Source organism: Rhipicephalus sanguineus, chromosome 2 (genome assembly GCF_013339695.2).
Source record: "Rhipicephalus sanguineus isolate Rsan-2018 chromosome 2, BIME_Rsan_1.4, whole genome shotgun sequence".
Lineage (NCBI taxonomy): Eukaryota > Metazoa > Arthropoda > Arachnida > Ixodida > Ixodidae > Rhipicephalus > Rhipicephalus sanguineus.
Window position 1 is genome coordinate 192,843,768 of NC_051177.1, and position 21,078 is coordinate 192,864,845.

The 21,078-nt window shown below is 47.0% G+C and overlaps 1 long non-coding RNA gene across 1 annotated transcript; it reads left to right on the forward strand.

Annotated features, from left to right (window-relative positions):
• The first annotated feature begins 17,927 nt into the window (after positions 1-17,927).
• Positions 17,928-19,093, forward strand: LOC125757282 (uncharacterized). The gene is made up of 2 exons (XR_007415207.1): positions 17,928-18,197; positions 18,262-19,093. It is a non-coding gene; the product is annotated as an uncharacterized LOC125757282 (long non-coding RNA).
• Positions 19,094-21,078: the final 1,985 nt, after the last annotated feature.

Sequence of the window (21,078 nt, forward strand, 5' to 3'; positions counted from 1 at the left end):
GCCGTTACATCCTGCAATGTTCATCGGGAATGAGCCGCGTTTCAAAACAGAGTCACTCTTAGCATTTCTCAATGAACTTAAATTTTTTCGAGTCATCTACGCAGGAGACAGCAGCGCGACCTCCTGAGAGAGGTTGCTGCTGCAGCAGTTTTAAAGGGAAGCACCTACCTCCTAGCCCTTGCGCGCAAGGACCTAGCTGAGGTATCGGTGCCACGTGCATAATTTTATGAACCCCATTATGACTATCTGCCATACAGCCCATAATCATCGACCACCTCACGCGCCATTGTCATATTTTTAATCTCTATATCTTCTAAGCTTGGATAAAGCTATTTGTTTTAGGCCACTTTACAGCCCCCTTACATAACCCATCGTACTCCATTTGTCATAGCGCTGGCGCTCTTTGGCCACACTTGGCCCTTGCGCCAATAAACACCATCATCAATCAATCAATCAATAGCTCACATCTCTTTCAAAGCATTGTTATTTTTTTGACATTTTTCATGGCGCTCTTTGGCCAAGCATGGCCCTTGCGCCATTAAATCCCACATATCATCATCAACCACTTTCTTAAGCACCCTCTCTTCACAGAGGACTGCACTCAGCTCTTCGGAGGGCTGTCATACAGCAGATCTTTCCTCACACAACAGACTGCTGCTATTGGTCGATAGCTGGCATAAACCAGAAGTGGCGTTTGGATCAGATGGGCTTCTTGCCACAGTCTGCTAAAGCAAATTATATAGTTCATGGCCGTTCGTTGTCGTCTGCTCCAAAGAAGAGATGCTTGTAGGTGGCGGGGCAAACTGGAAAGCTTTAATAAGGCCTTGATGCCTGCTGTCAGGTGGGCTGTGATGTAATACCAGGTTTTTGGGCCCAGGACCACTCAGGAAGGAACTGAATCAAGGCACGAGTGCACGCACACACAAAAATATATTTGTACAGACAAAATGGAACTATTAAAGAGTAGAACTTAAGGTATTAGAACACGCAGTCCTAGCTGAGGTAATTTTCTCTCTTAATAAAAACATCTCGCAGTGTTTCGAAGTGGCTCGTTGAAAGCCGACACCGGACTGCTTGGGAAAAGCGCCCCATATGGCTCGTTGACGTCCTCTACGTCAGTCGGTCCTGGCCATCGACCAAGCCCTCTGCCGCAGCAGCAGCAGCAGTGGAAGAGTTGTTGGTAAAAGGCGGCTTGGTGCTGGTAGCTCCTCAGCTCTCAGCCGCCACGTTCATCCCAGCAGCACACCAGGGTCGTGCCAGCCACCTGGAACAGCAGTAGTACCAGCGGCCCACAGCACAAACAGCAGCACCTTGCTTGATCCCTGGGCCAGTCGCCCAGCCGGAGTGCAGGCCTCATTCTTCGGTTGCCCAGCTGTCAGGAACAGCTTCCGGAACAGCAGTGTATCTCCTGCTCCCGGGCCAGTCACCCAGCCGGGGTACAAGAACGGTAGAATGCCTAGAGGTCGTCGCCTAGTTCCCCGGACCAGACGTCCCGCCGAGAACCATCTGTCCTTCACCACTGCGCTGCCTCGAACCACCGCATGCACACCGCGGCACGCGTCGCACACTTCGTTGTTCTTCATCGCCCCCGCACGGCAATCACTTAATTGTTTTTCGCACCTGTATCATGACAGTGGCACAAATCAGAAGAATAACTTCCACGCTGGTAGCCACTATTCTTGGGCCCGACGGACTCTCCACGCACATGAAAACTCATCGCATACTTTTGCCAACTCCTCCTCCCATCTGCCGCTCGCTGTGCTTGCACATCCAGGGAAATGCCGAGGGGCCCTGGTGGCTGCTTTATATGACCGCTAGTGTGGGTGAGGGCAAGGATGGTTACTGGTGATCCCTACAAGTCGCAACACTAATGTGCTCTGAAACCACATCTTGAAAGAGCAATTGTGTTTCGTGACGTGTACTGAATGTCATGCGTATGACCTAGCTTCTTTTTAACAAGTCATCCCTTCCTGTGTAGTTTCCAGTGCACTTGTCAGGCCGAAACAAGAGAGAAATAACTTAAAAGCACGCAATAAATTCCTGATACTCCACTCAATCTTGACAGATTTGAAAAATTGCTGCGGCAATCGATTCACGGGGCAACGAACTTCGATACTAAGGACAATAGATGATTACTTGGAAAAGTAGTTCAGGATTTCTTTCGCACGCACTGACATCGCACAGTGCACGGGTAGTGATGGACAGCTACATTGCCAACAGTGTAAAAAGCAACTAGTTGAAAAGACAGCCATGTTTTCCATTAAAATCTTCTTCATCCATTAAATATTATAAACAGCATAAAACTTTTCAAACGAGGCTGTGGTGACATCAGCCACTGTGTAAAAGTGGCAGTACAACAAAACCTTGTCTACAAGGTAAGCAGCAGCACTTTGACTTGATCTCCTTGATTGACCATAATGCATTGACTGCTGAAAGGTCCGAAGCCTTGTAAGCATGGAGCTCAATTGTCCCCACAATACCAGCATGAAAGTTGGTCAGTTGCTTGAAAAATCTAGCAGATATCTTTACGTCACCACTATCTGATAAAATATTTGTTGCAATCACAACGTTCCCGTCTTTCATAAGAAGACATGAGTCAGCAGTGTTGGTTTCAATAACTACATCTGAAAAAGCTATGCAGTGAAACTGTTGTCCCTGAAAACCTGGAGGAGTAGGTCCAGAATCATGTGGCTTCTGCAAAGTTACTTGCTTTTCTGGGAGTGCTGTTTTGAACACGTCACTCTGACTGCGCTCACGCAAGCGCTTCGCGACTTGCTGAAGCGGTCGATTTGGAGACTTCAAGTCACGCTTCAATTGACCCAAAAAGTTCTCAAACGGGAATGCAGAAAATGAGTCAAGATGGCCAAACTTCTGCACATCATCAGGAAGGTGTACAAGTGAATGTACATTGTACACGTAAACACCCTCCCCATAAAGAGCTCCGCCCCGCAGGGGCGTCTGCGCAAGCAGGCGTTTGGTGTGTAGCGACACCACGGACCCGAGCTAACGGGGGGGTTTCGACCCCCTCCCACGCCCCGCCGTGCGTGGCTTTGCCGTGTCCGGGGAAAAGGGGATCCTGGGGGTTGAGCCGACGCCGGGTGCTTGGACCTTTAAGGCCCCCCGGCAGAGGCAACACACCCCTTTGGCCCCTGCTTCACGTAGACGGCACCCCTGGGCTGACCCACCCAGGGGAAATCGGCGGTCGCCTTTTCCTATCCCCCTCTCTGATCTTTCGCCTTCCTATGTTCCTTCCTCGCTGTCCTGTCTTCTAATCTCTTCTGTTACTTCCCCATTTTCGTAGGCGGCCCGGGTTAACCGTGTATATGTGTCCTCTCTTGGACATAATATATTAGGTTATAGCGGCATTGTACGGCTGGCGTCTGCAGCCTTAGTTCATAAGTGCTGCAGCGTCCCCAAGTTGGACTCCATGGTGGGTGGCCGCCACTGCTGCCGAAACACACACAACTATAATGGAAAGAGCTCCATTCCCCCGTCTCCTTGATCGTTACCCTCAAAAGAGGGTACGCACCGATGAAATGCTTAATTCTCTGACCCGACCAACAGAAACGTTTCCCCCCGCAGGGGCGTCTGTGGAAGCAGGCGTTTGGTGTGTAGCGACACCACGGACCCGAGCTAACGGGGGGGTTTCGACCCCCTCCCACGCCTAGCCGTGCGTGGCTTTGCCGTGTCCGGGGAAAAGGGGATCCTGGGGGTTGAGCCGACGCCGGGTGATTGGACCTTTAAGGCCCCCCGGCAGAGGCAACACACCCCTTTGGCCCCGGCTTCACGTAGACGGCGCCCCTGGGCTGACCCACCCAGGGGAAATCGGCAGTCGCCTTTTCCTGTCTCTCTCTCCCCTCATCTTCGTCTTTCCCTCTCACTTTTAATCTTTCCTGTCATCTCTTCTCTTCAATTTACTTCCATTCTCTGGGCGGCGAGGGTTAACCCTGTGTGGTGCTCCAACCTTGGGTTACCATATTCGGTTATAGTGATAATGTACAGCTGGCAGGGCAGGGCGTGATACATCACAGCCTCTGTCGTGTCCCCTTGTTGGGCTCGATGGTGGGTGGCTGGCATTGTTACCGAAGACACAACTTATTCATGGGCTCACCTAACCCTTTCTCAACAGATCGTCCCCACAAAAGGGGACGCAACGATGCAACCGTTGATTTCCTTTCGAAGAAAGAAGACTGTTTTCCAAAGTTCCATGTTATACACTATGAAAGCACAGAGAAGAAAGCACGAAACATTTCACCGTTATTAGTGTCGAAGTGCCTCACTGAGACCATCGGAGGTGGTTACAAGGCCACTAAGATGGCAAGTGGGGACCTTCTAGTCGAGGTAAAGGACAAGTCGCAATTCCAGAAACTGACAAAACTTGTAGCGTTTGGGGACAAACCCATCACCGTCACCGCCCATCGAACCATGAACACGGTGAAAGGTGTCGTCTCGGACGACGACTTAATGGACCTAACCGACAGCGACCTCTTGGCGGGCTGGAAAGACGAGAAAGTCATACAAGTACAACGTATCAAAATGCGGAGAGACAACAAAGAAATCCCTACCAAGCACATAATACTCACCTTCAGTTCTTGCACACTACCAGAAGAAATAGTAACCGGCTATCTCAAACTTCCTGTCAGACCCTACATTCCAAATCCGCGGCGCTGCTTCAAGTGCCAACGATTCGGCCATGCTTCGCAGAGCTGCCGTGGACAGCTTACCTGCGCACGGTGCGGTACCACGGGACACTCCACAGATGATGACTGCAACGCCGAAGTCCACTGCGCGAACTGCGACGGAGACCACGCGGCGTATTCCAGATCCTGCACAGCGTGGAAAAAAGAAAAAGAAATTATCACCATGAAATTCAAGCACAACATCAGTTTCCGCGAAGCAAGACAACGTGTTTCTCTGTACTTTCCAAGAAAATCATTTGCCGAAGTGGTGCAACAGGGGGCAGCACCACGACGGCATCAGGCGGCCGCTCAAGCTACGCACAGCGTGCTGGAGCGACCGTCGCTCGCCCCGAAGGCGGGAGCAGCCAAGGCTGCCCTGCCCCCACCCAACACGGCCACACCGGAGGCCTCGACATGCACTGGCACGAGCCAGGGCAGGGGGCAGACGGTGGTGATCCCGTCGACCTCGGGTACAGGTGCGTCGAAGGCTTCGTCCACTGAGACGAAGCCCAGAAGGCGCACAGATCGCTCGTTAGAGCGACTGTCCAACGCTTCCCCGGAGGCTATGGACACTACCGCTAGCCAGTCGCTGCAGGCAGCGTCTAAGGAGCAGCGAGCCTCGCTCGACCGCTCCAGAAAAGACAAAACCCTAATTACAGGGCCTCAGAAAGGCCCTGTAAAATAAACGAGCTTGCATTTCCATAACCTCAAAGGTTATGGTTTCTTTTGTTTTGATTACCGTGTATCTACAGACATGTCACCTCAAATCTTTCACCCATATTCGTTACTTCCTAACTCCTCTTTTGTTCTCCTCTTCTTTTGAATTTTCGTTTCCAAAATGGCTTTTATTCTACATTGGAATTGTAGAGGACTCATTCATAACCTAGGTGACGTAAGAGACATGCTAAGTACCTTCTCTCCAATGGCCATGTGCTTACAGGAAACTAACCTAGGAGAAAAACATGTAAATTTTCTTAAAGGTTTCACCGTAGTGCGGCGCGACCGCGTTCACGCCAGCCGGCTGTCTGGCGGTGTGGCTGTCGTTGTCAAAAGCGGCATCGCAACAAGAGAGATAATAGTCAACAGTAACATGGAGGTCGCAGCCGTCACTATTTTAGCTCACAAAACTGTCACCATATGTTCCGTTTATATTCCTCCGCATACACATTTTACTGTTCTGGATTTGAAGAAAATTTTGGACCAACTGCCGGAACCCTATGTTATAGCAGGGGATTTTAACGCGCATGGAACGCTCTGGGGAAGCAGTACAACAGACGTCAGAGGACAAATCCTCGAAGATTTTATTCTGAGTAACGACATATGCCTTTTAAATACGGGTAGCGTCACCTACTGCTCCCCAAGCACAGGAGCGACGAGTTGCTTAGATCTGGCACTGTGCTCACCGTCGCTGTTTTGTGACTTCGAATGGAGTGTAATAGATAACGTTTACGGCAGTGACCACATGCCTGCTATCATAAAATTAACGCAAACTCTCCCTACTACCACATCTAGACCACCTCGGTGGAAACTACATCTGGCAGACTGGGCGCTATTCACTGAAAAAGCCGCCCTAGAAAAAGAGGTACTTGACGGTTTAAGCATAGATGAAGTGAATGAGACAATCACTACCTGCATACTCGCGGCAGCCGAGCAAACCATCCCGCAATCCTCCGGCATTCTAAATAAAAGACTTAAACCCTGGTGGACAAGGGAGTGCACACAGGCTAAGAAAATTCAAAACAAGGCATGGGGAATCTTTCGTAGATACCCTACACAAGACAACCTCCTATCGTTCAAACAGGCAAGAGCAAAGGCAAGATTTATCCGCAGGCAGGCCGAAAAGCTCTCCTGGAAAAAGTATGTCTCATCAATTAACAGCTCTGTCACATCTAAAAGAATGTGGGAGCAGGTGCACAAGTTTAACGGCAACTATAGTTCATATACCATCCCCATTCTCTCAACTCCTACCATTCAGACAACCTTAGATGAACAGGCAGACCTACTAGCATTGCACTTTTGCACTATTTCGAGCTCAGCCAACTATTCGACGGCCTTCCTAAAACATAAACAATCTATGGAAAAACAAAAGCTTCCGACAACAGGTTTCAAGGACAAACCATACAACGCCCCCTTAACTCTTCAGGAAACGAACAATGTACTGTCTCAAGGCAAGAAAACAGCACCTGGTCCAGACAGAATACATTACCAAATGCTCGCCCATCTGTCCCAGGAAGCGGTGAAGACATTGTTGCACTTCTTTAACCTTATCTGGGAGTCTGGAAGAATGCCAACAAATTGGAAAAAAGCTTTTATCATTCCCTTTCTGAAAGCTGGAAAAGATCCTACATTACCATCCAGCTACAGACCCATAGCACTCACAAGTTGTATAGCCAAATCGTACGAGAGCATAATTAACATTAGGCTAACATACGTCCTCGAAACCGATAAATTAATAAATTTCCATCAGTGTGGTTATAAGAAGGGGTGTTCGACTACCGACCACCTCGTCCGCCTTGAACACACAATACGAGAAGCTTTTTTGTACAAGCAGCACTGTTTAGCAGTATTTTTTGATCTTGAAAAGGCATATGACACAACTTGGAAATATGGTATCTTACAAGACCTGGCGGAACTAGGAATCCGCGGCAGGATGCTCAACTGCTTGTCCGACTTTCTATCAGATCGAACGTTCCAAGTTCGTTTAGGCTCAACACTTTCACGTCCATTTACTCAGGAAAACGGTGTGCCTCAGGGCTGTGTCTTAAGCACAACCCTCTTTGTCGTCAAAATGAACTCGCTGAATCAGGTGATACCATCCACTATTATGCATTCACTTTACGTCGATGACCTCCAAATAGCGTGCCGGTCATCCAACATTACGACATGTGAACGACAGACTCAAATTGCATTAAACAAGCTTACCCAATGGGCCAACAAAAACGGCTTCCGTTTTTCAGACGAAAAGACTGTTGCTGTGGCGTTCTCTCACAAACGAGGCTTGCAACCAGACCCCGTCCTTAAATTAAACGAAACATTACTGCCAGTAAAACAGGAACAAAGGTTTCTGGGTGTTGTATTTGATAAAAAGCTTAACTTTCTTTCACATATTAATAATCTGAAGGTCAAAGCCAATAAAGCTCTTAATGTCCTGAAAGTCTTGTCCCGGAAGCGCTGGGGCTCCGACCGTAAATGCCTCCTACACATCTATCGTTCGTTGGTACGTAGTAAACTAGACTACGGTAGCATAATCTATGGTTCTGCAAGAGGCTCGTACCTCAAGCGCCTAGACCCTATCCATAACAAAGGGCTACGCCTAGCAACCGGTGCCTACCGGACCTCGCCCATTCCTAGCTTGTACTCCGAAAGTAACGAACCGTCCTTGGAATACAGGAGAACGCAACTGATGTCTACATATGTCCTTAGAGTGCGTTCTTCGCCAAACCATATATGCCACAACATTATCACACGCTGTGACCAACGACTACACTACACAAACAAGCCAAACGCCATTAGACCACTAATACTGAGATTTGAAGAAAAATTTCACGCCCTAAATGTACCTAATGAAGCACTCTCCGTCGCCAGAAGACCAGACAGACTGGCCCCCTGGAGTGACTTCTCCAAACACCTTGATTTCTCACTAACACATATAAAAAAACAACATACCCCACGTGAACATATACTGCAGGAATTCCGCACGCTACAAGAAAAGTACCACACTTACAAAGAATTTTACACCGATGGTTCGAAGACGTCTGCATATGTTGGAAGCAGCGTGGCAGGAGGAATACACGAACAAGTGACCAGATTGCCTCATTTCGTCTCTGTATACACCGCTGAGTGCTATGCCTTGTTGATGGCAGTACGAAATATTATAAGCACAAAACATAAAAAAGCAGTTATTTTCACTGATTCTTTAAGTGCTCTTAGAGCCTTAAATTCCAAATATCAGTATGAGCCATTCACAGGTGATATATTGAATATCCTATCACACCTACCTGAAGACCACATCATAAAATTTTGTTGGGTCCCGAGTCATGTTGGGATCCAAGGTAACGAAAGGGCGGACCAACTAGCAGCAACCGCAAAAGAGCTGCGTGTCTCAAAGATCAACGTACCTGTTAGGGATGCGATTAAAGCAGTTCGCCTGGCCATCAGCTCTCATTGGCAGCTTAGATGGAATTCGCAACAAAATAACAAACTTCACCTAATTAAACCTATCCTTGGTGAATGGAAGACGTGCAATCATCAAGAACGTTTTATTGAAGTAGTAATGTGCCGACTTCGAATAGGCCATACACATGTCACACATAACTATCTATTGGCAGATGAAAAACCACCAACATGCGATAAATGTTATGAGCAACTAACAGTAGCCCACATGTTAATTGCTTGCCCACATCTGGAAACTCTAAGAAAAAAACATTTTCATATCTTTTACAAGTTAAACATTCCATTTCACCCAATGTTACTTTTAGATGATGAGCCTTTAATCCCCTTAGATAATGTGATTAGATTTTTAGACGAAGCAGGATTATTAAATACATTTTAATTATGACAGGCTGTGCTACTGTTGCCGTAATAGAAAAACCTAACTAATATGACCTGCAGCACGGCCTCTCCAGGAGGCCTTTGCTGCGGTAGGTATCCTTACATGAGGCACTGGCCTCCCGGCCCTTGCTTATAAGGACACGGGCAGAGCAGTAGTGCAACAAGAACGCCGTCACTTTATTCCTTGATAACCTCGTGCACCATTCATAAACATTGGCCAGCCCATGCATCACGCCCATAATTTTAGAGTATACATAAATTTTACGCGCTCAGGCAGCGAGTTATCTTAGGCCTCTCTACAGCCAAGCTACACCACTCATTAATCCCATCTATCATCGCCCAGCACACATTCATAGTCAGGGCCATAGTGTTGTTTATTTTAGGTTCTTTTCCCTTTCCCCACCATGTGTCTGGCGCAGCATAGCCTTAGTCGCTCTTGCGCCATAAAACCCAACTCAACAACAACAACAAGAAACGTTTCCAAAATTCCATGTCCTTCACAGCCAGAACCCTGACAAACTCGCAAGAACTATCTCTCCATTCACAGTTGCAAAATCCTTGACCGAAGCCTTAGGGCCGGGCTACAAGGTAACCAAAATGGCGAGCGGTGACCTTCTCGAAGTCACAGCGAAACAACAGCATGAAAAACTCAGCACTCTCGTATCACTTGGAAGCATAGCCATTACAATGTCACCCCATAGGTCCATGAACACCTCACGCGGCGTCGTTTCTGAAGTAGACCTCCTTGACTTGTCTGAAACTGAACTGCTAGAGGGATGGAAAAGCCAGAACGTAACTGATGTGAAACGAATCGTTAAAGAAGTCCCAACGAAACACCTGATTCTCACATTTGCAACCAGTGTTGTTCCCCAAACCATTGAAACAGGCTACATAAAATTAAATGTCAGACAGTACATTCCTAACCCCAGACGTTGCTTCCAAAGCCAGAGATTCGGCCACGGATCACTCAGCTGCCGTGGTCATCAAACTTGTCCTAAATGCGGTGTACAAGGCCACCCCTCCGACAACTGTGCTGAGCCACCACACTGCGTCAACTGTAACGGCAACCATCCTGCATACTCACGTTCATGTCCAAGCTGGAAAAAAGAAAAGGACATCATCACATTGAAGTACAAAGAGAACATTTCTTTCCGCGAAGCCCGTAAAAGATGCTCACCCTTTCACAGCACACCCTACGCTGATGCGGCGCGCCGGGGGGCCGCGACGCATCGGCCCCCGCCACTCCCTCGGTCTGCGCAGAGCGACCCGTCGGCTGTGGCGCCTGCCCCCACGGCGGCAGTAGTCAAGTCTACTCCGCCAACTAGCGAACAGGGAGCGGCGACTCCAGGGCCGTCGGGTCTCAAGGCCTCGTCACGCCAGACGAGGCCCGAAACTCGAGCCACTAGCCCGACCGTGCGGGCATCCAGTGCCTCCGAGGAGGCAATGGACACGGTATCGGCACCCCTGGTGCCGAAACACCGGCGCAGTTCTCTGGACCGCGCCAAGAAAACAAAAAAGCCAATAACGGGGCCGGACGACCGTCCTGCCTCCTGAAACAAAGTATTTCACTTGAACACTCCACACTTTCTTACTGTACACACAGCACCTTTTATCATTAATATGCACACACAAATATTACAGTGGAACATCCGAGGCCTTCTGCGAAACCTCGACGACATTCAAGAACTCCTTCACGAACTCAATCCAAAAGTGCTGTGTGTACAAGACACATTTAAAACCACAACACAAAAATTTTCTACGCAACTACCTCATTTTTCGAAAGGACCGAGATGATGCCATGGTATCATCCGGTGGTGTAGCCATTATAGTCAACCAATCAATAGCATGTACACATTTACCACTACAAACGTCCCTGGAGGCAGTGGCTGTTCGAGTGGTTCTTTTGAACAAACTCGTCACCATTTGCTCTCTTTACATACCTCCACACTACCACCTGCAAAAACATGAATTCCAGTCCTTAATAGATGAACTTCCGGAACCTTACCTTGTACTTGGAGACTTTAATGCACATAGCAGTCTATGGGGCGATTCTCGGTGCGATGCGCGAGGTCGTCTAATTGAACAATTCCTTTTCTCTTCGGGCGCTTGTCTGTTGAATCAGAAAGACCCAACATATTACAGCCTCGCTAACAATACATACTCGTCTATAGATCTCAGCATTACATCTCCATCGCTTCTATCCTTACTTAAATGGAAAGTGATTAATAACCCTTACGGAAGTGACCACTTTCCTATTGTTCTGAGCACACAAATAGTAAATGAATGTCCCCCACAGGTTCCCAAATGGCACATCGACAAAGCCGATTGGGAACAGTTTGGTAAGACTGCTCTCTTAAGTTGGACAGACATGTATGATTTAAGCATAGGTGCAGCTGTAGACTACTTCACAGCTTTTTTATTAATGCTGCCACCAAATGTATCCCACAAACAAGTGGACTATCTGGCAAACGACGGGTCCCATGGTGGAACAATGAATGCCGGAAGGCGCGCAAAAAACAAAACAAAGCATGGAGGTTGCTTCGGGACTCTCCGACAGCCGAGAACCTTGACAGTTTTAAAAACAAAATCTCAAGGCAGGAGAACGCGCCGACAGGCAAGAAGAGAAAGTTGGGAGAAGTTTTTAACGGGGATCAATTCGTATACACAGGAGGCTAAAGTCTGGAATATGGTTAGTAGGGTAGCAGGGCGGCAAGTACATTCACTTCCTCTAGTAAACACACAAGGCGACACCCTGGAAGACCAGGCAAACTTCCTCGGCGCACACTTCGAACAAGTGCCTAGTTCGGCGCATTACTCTGAAGTTTTCCAACGGTACAAAACAAGAATAGAAAAACAAAAACTAGAGCGGAAATGTACAAAACACGAGGCATACAACCAACCCTTCAGCTTAGCTGAGCTCCAGGTATCGCTTAACAGCTGCAGTAATTCCGCCCCAGGTTCTGACCGTGTGGTATACGACATGTTGAAAAACCTACCTGCCGAAACGCAAAGAACCCTACTTTCCTTGTACAATGCTATCTGGTTCTCCGGCGAGATCCCCTCGTCTTGGAAAGAGGCCATTGTCATTCCTATTCTTAAACAGGACAAGGATCCATCCTCCGTTACGAGCTACAGGCCGATCGCACTAACAAGCTGCCTGTGCAAACTTTTTGAAAAGATGATAAACCGCCGTCTTATATATTTCCTGGAAACAAACAATCTACTTCACCCGTACCAGTGCGGATTTCTCGAGGGTAGATCCACGACCGACCACCTGTTACGTATCGAGGCACAAATCCGTGACGCTTTTGTACACAAGCAGTTCTTCCTTTCTGTATTCCCCGATATGGAAAAGGCTTACGACACCACATGGCGCTTTGGAATATTAAGAGACCTGTCCCACCTTGGTGTACGTGGTAGAATGCTAGATATAATAGAGAGCTACTTGTCGGATCGTACGTTCTGTGTCCGAGTAGGAAATGTTCTATCAATACCATTCCTTCAAGAAACTGGAGTGCCACAGGGAGGTGTACTTAGCTGTACCCTCTTTATTATCAAAATGAATTCCTTGCGTCTTTGCATTCCACGAAATATGTTTTACTGCACATATGTCGACGATGTCCAGGTCGGTTTTAAATCGTGCAACCTTTCCATATGTGAGCGGCAGGTCCAACTAGGGCTGAACAAGATCTCCAAATGGGCAGATGAGAATGGTTTTAGTCTTAATCCTCAAAAAAGCACCTGTGTCCTGTTCTCTCGAAAGAGAGGCCTTTATCCTGATCCAGATATTCACCTGCATGGTCAACATCTCTCCGTAAAGACGGAGCACAAATTCCTAGGCCTTCTCCTGGATAGTAAGCTGACGTTCGTATCACACATTAAGCATTTAAAAAACAAATGCATAAAAACAATGAATGTTCTAAAAGTGTTGTCACACACTACGTGGGGTAGTGACAAAAAGTGTCTGATGAACTTGTATAAAAGCCTCATACGCACTCGCCTAGACTACGGGGCAATAATCTATCAATCTGCGACGCCAAGCGCCCTAAAGATGCTTGACCCTGTCCACCATCTAGGCATTCGACTATCTACGGGCGCCTTTCGAACTAGCCCTGTAGAAAGCCTCTACGCCGAATCGAACGAGTGGTCGCTCCACCTACAGAGATCCTACCTATCATTTGTATATTTTCTGAAGGTAAACGCCAACAAGGAACACCCCTCACACTCCACAATCAATGATTTGTCCCCATCTGCCCATTTCTACAACCGTCCTTCGATGACAGAGCCCTACTCGCTTCGCGTGAGGGGCCTAGCTGTAGAAACGGGTGTGCCACTTCTCGAACACTCTCTAATGGCTCCCGCTCCACATCTCCCGCCGTGGCAGTGGCAGCTTATAGATTGTGATGTTTCTTTCGTGGAAGTTACCAAGCACGCGCCACTTGCACATATCCGTACACACTTTCTCGAACTCCAGCACAAGTACACTTGTCCTGAATTCTTTACAGACGCCTCAAAGTCCAATATTTCTGTGTCGTACGCAGCGGTTGGTCCATCCTTTTCCGATTCCGGTATTCTGCACCCAAACTCAAGTATCTTCACCGCGGAAGCTTACGCAATACTTGCGGCTTTTAAGCACATAAAACAATCAAAACTACAAAAGGCAGTTATTTACACGGATTCCCTAAGCGTGGTGAAAGCTTTAAAAACTGAAAAAACACAAAAACCCTGTCCTTGTCTCGCTATACTCTCTTTTATGCACTATATATACACTCGAACAACATGTTGTAGTGTGCTGGGTGCCAGGGCACCGCGAGATTCCAGGCAACGTGTTGGCGGATCACCTAGCAGTATCCGCCCACGAAAACAGTCGCAATACACTCGTAGCTATTCCCCCATTAGACTTAAAACCCTTCCTCAAAAGAAAGCTCAAGACCTTTTGGCAGAGAACATGGGATATGCAGACAAGAAATAAGCTACACGTTGTCAAACCGCATCTCGGTAATTGGCCGCCGGTATCGAAGTCACGCTACACAGAAGTTACACTTTGCAGACTGAGGATAGGCCACACACATAGTACACATTCATATCTTTTGTCTGGAGGCGACCCACCTCTGTGTGATCACTGCGGCGAGCCACTAACTGTACTCCACACAGGCACGTAGGCAAGGGGGGGGCCCGGGGGCCCCGCCCCCCCCCCCCCCCCCGAAATTCGTCCGGCCTTCTATATTCCCGGCAACTTTTGTTTTATTTTTGCCATGGAAATACTTTCTTTCGAACAATTAGGCCTTGGGCCCCCCCCGAAAAAAAATTCTGGCTACGTGCCTGACTCCACACCCTACTGCAATGCACAGAGCTAGACGCTCTCAGAAAAAAGCATTTTTCATCAATATACCTGCAGTTCCCACTTCATCCCGGTATGTTCATTGGCAGAGAACCACTTTTTAAATATCAGTCCCTCTTTGAGTATCTAAAAGATGTACATAATTTCGACGTTATTTTTCCAGGCGCCCGTAGCGCGGTCTCATGACTGAGGCTGTTGCTGCGGTAACTCTATCAAAGGAAGCACCTGCCTCCCTGCCTTTGGGCTCAAAGGCCTTGAGGAGGCATTCGTGCAGTTATGCCGCCTCTCACTTGTAAATACCATACTCACTCGTCATTTATCCCACACCCATAGATCACACCACTTATCACTGCCATAATTTTATACTGTATACACATCTTTTACGCTTCTTTAAAGCACGTGATTTTAGGCCTCTATACAGCCACAATACACCCGGTCATCGCAACCATTGGTCATCGCTAACACCACATAATAGACATGGCGCTCTTTGGCCACTCATGGCCCTTGCGCCACAAAACCCCAATAATCATCATCATAAAGACGTCCAGCATCAGTGACAAACCCTTGGAGAAGATTTTTGGCAAAGTTTAAGTGCAGGTGGCAAAGCTCAGGGCTTGCAAGGATAGACAATGCCACACTCATCTTCATGAAATGCTGGTAATAACATTTTTCAATTCACCCTGATAGCACCACAGGTCCAAAGTAGAATAAAAAGTTTCGAAACTCTGTGGCCTTCCATCTTTCTAGTTCGCAAAGACTTCGGGGCTTACGGGCCATTTCCTGAGGTGTGTGCTTCTGCAAATTTATTAGCATCTCTGATATTTCATTCTGCACACGTACTGGAACCTTTGACCTGTGAGGTCTTCCACGGACTCAGTAGTGAAGCAGTTTCCTCACAACCCCTAGGCACACAAGGTGCATGTAATCCAGTGGAAAATCGCTAACTATGCCAATTTTTAACTCAGTCAATGGTGAGTGTCCACGATGGTGCTCTTCCTGATCTTGGTTCAGAAATGCTTCATCAGTTCGCAGTGGATCATTGAGCCCTGGAAGGATTACTTTCCGAGAGCTTTCAGAATAGACTCCTTCTTGAGTGCATCTCTCACAACTGTAATAGCCCCCATGGCCCTTGATGCACTTCAAGAATGCCCTTGCAGGTGCATCACAGACAAATGCACGTACTTGCACTGTAAATTTTTTGTCACCTTGAGTGAAGCCTTCCATTTCCAGTACGCTCACTTCTACAATAAAATCACTCAAGTAGTCCTGGAGGCTCTCAGGTTTTGTGTTACCAACAAACAAGGCAATGACAAATGGCTTGACATCACTGGACTCTTCAACAGATGCCAATATTGGCCAGAACTGTTTACTTGAGCTCTTTGCAATGGGAAGCCCATCAATGTTTATCAGAAGTGAGATGGTATCACTTGTGATGCTGCCTGCTTGCATCATTTGTTCTAGCGTTGATTTGATACCAAAGTAGTGATATAAACCAGATGTCCCCATTTTCCTTAATGCGCAAGACCTCGGTGTCCCCATTAGGGTTCGTGAGTCACTGGGTAACTCCGGGTGGTGCTTCTTCAATATTTTCAGAAGCAGCGTTACATGAGATGCACAAGCTTTAGTTTCACAGGCCCAAGCTGCCAGCTCGCTGGCCAAGCTCGGTTGTTCTTCATAAGTGGTTTCAAACTCAACTTCTGCCGCATTGCTGGCCAATCTTGGCTGTTCTTCATTCACGGTCTGCAAACTCGCTTCAAGCTCTTCAGTTCCTACAGCTGACGTGCTTGCAAAAGCATCTGTAGGGTCGACATGCTCTTGATTTGAAGCCTCCATGATATCACTGCTTCTGTTGTCTGCTTCATCATTTGTGAAATTGTTATCCTGTTCAGAAAAAGACGAAGTTGCAATGTCTGCGAAGTGTTCGTGCACACATTCAGCAACTCTTCTTTTTCTCTGCCGGTCACCGACATCTTGTAAGTGTCTCCGGTACCGTTTCATATCTGCATATGATATAGCGAGTGTTTTCAATTTAAGTTGACACGCAAAGAAAAGTAATAACTACTGCAGTTACACGAGCTAAAATGGTGATAATATGGCATGCCATAGAGAAGGGGGTACTCAGGATTAATTTCGGCCAGCTGGGAATCTTTTATGTGGATTGAAATGTATAGGTTTGCTTGTACTTAGCCTCTTCGCGATGCGGCGGCCGTGGCCTCGACTTTAGCAGCACGACAGCTGATACACAGCCACGGAGGGTAAAGGGAGAAGTTCAGGGGAAGATGGAAGCTTGAAGACATGAAAAATTTGCGAACACGGGGTGTCGTTGAAGCGAACGTTTCGAGAAGCGGATTTGTTTCAGCCTAGCAGAAACCTTTCAAAATGTTGGCTCCAACGGCACCCCGTGTGCAATCATTTCTCCTCTCCACAACCTAAAGGTTATGCAAATGTCACAAGAGTACTTCTGGTCACAATCAAGCCCGATCATTTCTCGATCGCAAAACCGGTGACACAAGGGCGCTTTTGATCGCGAACAATTGGCCACTGCATTGCGTTAGAGCCTGATCCGAATCGAGTTTGGCGCAGACATCGCACAAATAGCGATTGGACCTGACCGCGATTAAAACTGACTGTAATACCGGTGTCGCACGAGCAGTTACGATCGCAAAAAGGGCCGATCTGGTTGAGGCTTAAGCCGGATCAGGTGCTGCTACTTTGTCACCTCCAATTGAGATCAGCCCCTATCGCAACGCGATCTAACTTCCAGATCGCGCTGCGCCAAACTCGATCCGCGGATTGGTTTTTATATCACCCTGGTCAAAAGTTCTTAGGTCACTAGACCCCCCCCCCCCTGTACTTTTGCGTCAGCCACGGCGCGGTACCGCGTGACATTGGTATTACATGCATGCAGTTGTTTCACTTCATCGAGACTAGCAGCTTTAAAGTGCAATGAACTCATTTATGCTTACCTTCATATACTGTCGCAAACAGTCTTCACAAGCGTGAACGAAAAGCGCGCCGGTCTCGTCGTCGCGATCGTCTACGCTCGCCGAGGAAACACGAGAAACACGCGCCAAAATGAAAGACGCTTCCATGGTTGCCGACTCGAGCCAAAACATAGAAATATTAAGTGCTGCATCTGATTATAATTGCTAGTGCTGTAACAAAAAAAAACATTTGCAAAAAAACAGATCATTGTTCAATATAGGAAGTATTTGTTATCTAAATAAAATATGTTTAATATTTTAAAACATTAGTAAATTCTTCACTAGCGTCACCTACCCAGTTGAGCAAAAACAGAGATTAAAACGGGGCTGCGCCCGTTAAATGGCTGCAATCGTAAAAAACTAGGTTACAGTGGTAAAGCGAGCTGCGCTAGAGCTGCAATGACCCATTGGCGAAATTAGCGTCGTAAAAGATCATAATCGTAACAAATTTTGATGTGGGGCATCGTCTCGCAACGTATGGAGTGTGTGTGCATCATCTGCAAAACTGTAGGGCTCGTGTTGCGACATGTATACACCGGACGCTGACATTCGATAGTCGCACAGTTTGGCCTTCACAGATCTTTTTGAGACTCAGCGCTCGCCTACTGTGCTTTTGATTTGATCGCGGAAGGTGGTTGGTGCGTTGATCGATGCCGACCTGTCCCACCTTACGGCATGTTGCCTGGAATGTGCTAGCTGTGTTCAGCGTGTTACCAATTAAGTTCAGATGGTGGTGCGGCCCAGCAAATGTAGCTAGCCCAGCTGCACACTGCCTTTGCGCGCTGTCTTCACGCCTTGCATTCACCGAAGCGGCGATGACGAGAGTGTGTCCATTGACCATATTTTGTTGGTTGCGATGTCATGTGTGTGCACGGATTGACTTTCGGCAGGACATTTCCTGACTAGTGTTCAGCTATCTTGACCGAGTGGCCGACTGCATGCAGTTGAACAGCCTACGAGGCGTGTTACTCGAACACTTGCGTTACGTCTCTTATATGTAGCTTCCCTGTTGCTGTTGTGGCTAAGGAGTTACGTTAGCTTAACGCTTTCCATGGGACGTCTCATCTTTGGCCAATTGCGGCATTTCATTTGGGTTGTGCTCCAGATGAAGATGTAGAAACTAACCTCATCCTATTAACGCAGTGCCTACAATCCTGACCGAGTTGCTGTATCTCCATTAATTTAACACAATAAGAAGTTCAAATCAATTGCAAGGTGCACACGACAGAAACGGTGTGAAATCTGGTATTGGTTCTTATTAAAATATTGTTACACAAGAGCAGACTGCACACAGAGAACGCACAATATGACTGCTGATGTTGAATGTTCTTACTGCCCTGTTTCCTTTTATGCACTGAAATTTGAACAGCCAGACTACTTTCACTGTCATTTCATTATGTTTGGCTTTGAATAGTTTTAATAATAATATTATCGGGGGTTTTACATGCCAAAACCACAATATGAATATGAGCGCACTGTAGCAGAGAGCTCCAGAAATTTTAACCATCTGGTGTTCTTAAACGACATTGCACCGTACAGTTGTCGGAAAGCTTAACTCGAACGCTCCGCAGCGTGACCTGGACTGGTTTGACTGAGGCCAGCCGCGAAACACTGGGCATTGTTGCCGAGATAATAGCTCGGTAAGCTTGGATAGCTGCGTGGCACTGGTGTCAACCAAACTGTTTCAGGACATGTTGTGGAGCATTCGAGCTAAGCTTACTGACGACTGTACATGGGCCTCTGGCATTTTGCCTCTGTCAAAAAGAGGTGTAGCTTTGGCTGCTGATGTTCAGACGGTGAATGAAAACAAGCCAGAATGAGGAGCATTCTTTACATGCTCACGCTACCATACTTGTTAGGAACAGTAATTCTTACTGAGATGAAAAATGTTTTGACATGAAATTACAAAAGTCCCATAAATTCTCAGATTCTGGTGGCTGCGGAAACTATACACAATATTTATATTGCTTCTAATGCAGTGACATACAAAAACTGACAAAGCTTGTACTAAGCCGCTCAAGGCTTGAAAGAGCAAAACTGGACGATTGTGAACACTTATCTGGTTGCTTCTAGGCTTTAGCTAGGTGATGCTAGGTTGTTTTTACGTTGATTCTTAGATCAGAGAAGCCCATAGACAGTCACAGGCACGACACGGTTATTCAAATTCCAGAGACAGAAACTCGCCCTGAAACTGAGCGTTCACACCTCTTATAGATCGACAGGCACGTCTTTAGCACAGGCCTTCCGTTGCTTCGGGGTCTTCTCGCAGCTACCGTTGCCTTTCTCATTCCCTAGTATTTTCTCATACGGGCTCGGGGGTCTTCGGCTTGCTGTTGCTTTGAAGCGATTTGTCGGGCTAACTGTTGCTTTCATCATTTTTAGTGGACCAGTGGCGAGTAGTGAGATTTGCCCAATTTCTGTCACACATACCCATTTATGATGATGATAGTTTTCTGGTAGGCTGCACAGAGGCACATACCTGTTACAATAATAGTTTTCTGCCACCGACTCGCGATTTGCTAAACAGCTTCGCTGATAGAAGTCTAAAGGACCGCGAAAGTCTGGTGAGGTCATGCTACGATGTAGTCTCTCAATTATGTTAAGTGTCTTGTCTTTTAAGAATTCCCACCATCTAAACGTCTTCTGAAGTAAGATAGTTAACAATACTTACAAAGCTTCCGGCTATTTTCATTATAACTTGCATTTTGCCCCTCCATGAGTCAAATTTTTGAGCTTACAAAACACAAATTGGCCCAAAATTAAAGCAATCATCTGCAGTTTGAACGCAGCCCAAATGAAGTCTGTGGAGCTCGACCTAAACCCTGCAGTTGTATTAATCTGTTCCAATTACTCGTACTGTACCAGCTAGTGTTGCTTAGATAAGAACTAACCCAGGCGTACATAATGTAGACCTGCAATGCACAATCACTAGAATATACTTGTAGCACCGAATGCATACATTTCATTATAACTTCCAAACCGCTCATCACACCTCAGCCCACACTCATTACCACAAGGCTGTCTACCTACCTCTTGTTTGCACCACGACCCACTAACGCTCCTTTGCTAGACCACCCAGGACTGGAACGGTCTTTTGCAAGAGCGTCACCATCATTCAAACTTGGATAGCTTTAGGGAAGCCTTGGAATCTTTGTTTTATTTACAATAATTGTTTGTCTCACTCCCTCATGTAAAGCATTGGGACCTCAATAAATAAAGTGCATTACTGTTTTACCAACCTTTTGTGAGTCACCAGTGTTCTTGGGAATCAGCAGGGGGATACAAATTTAAAGCATCATTTGCCCAAGCCACACCAGCACTCCCCCACCGCAATGCAACACTCCCCCAAGACTTAACTCATGCCGACGTCCATGGTAGTTTGGCTGTTAAAGTACATGCCACAGTGATGCGTGAGAAACTTGAAAGCTAATAAAAATACATGACCAAAAGACAGCTGTGCATGACATTTCAAGCAGTAAAACCAGTTCATAAGCATGCATAGAATAGTTGCAATATCCTTGAA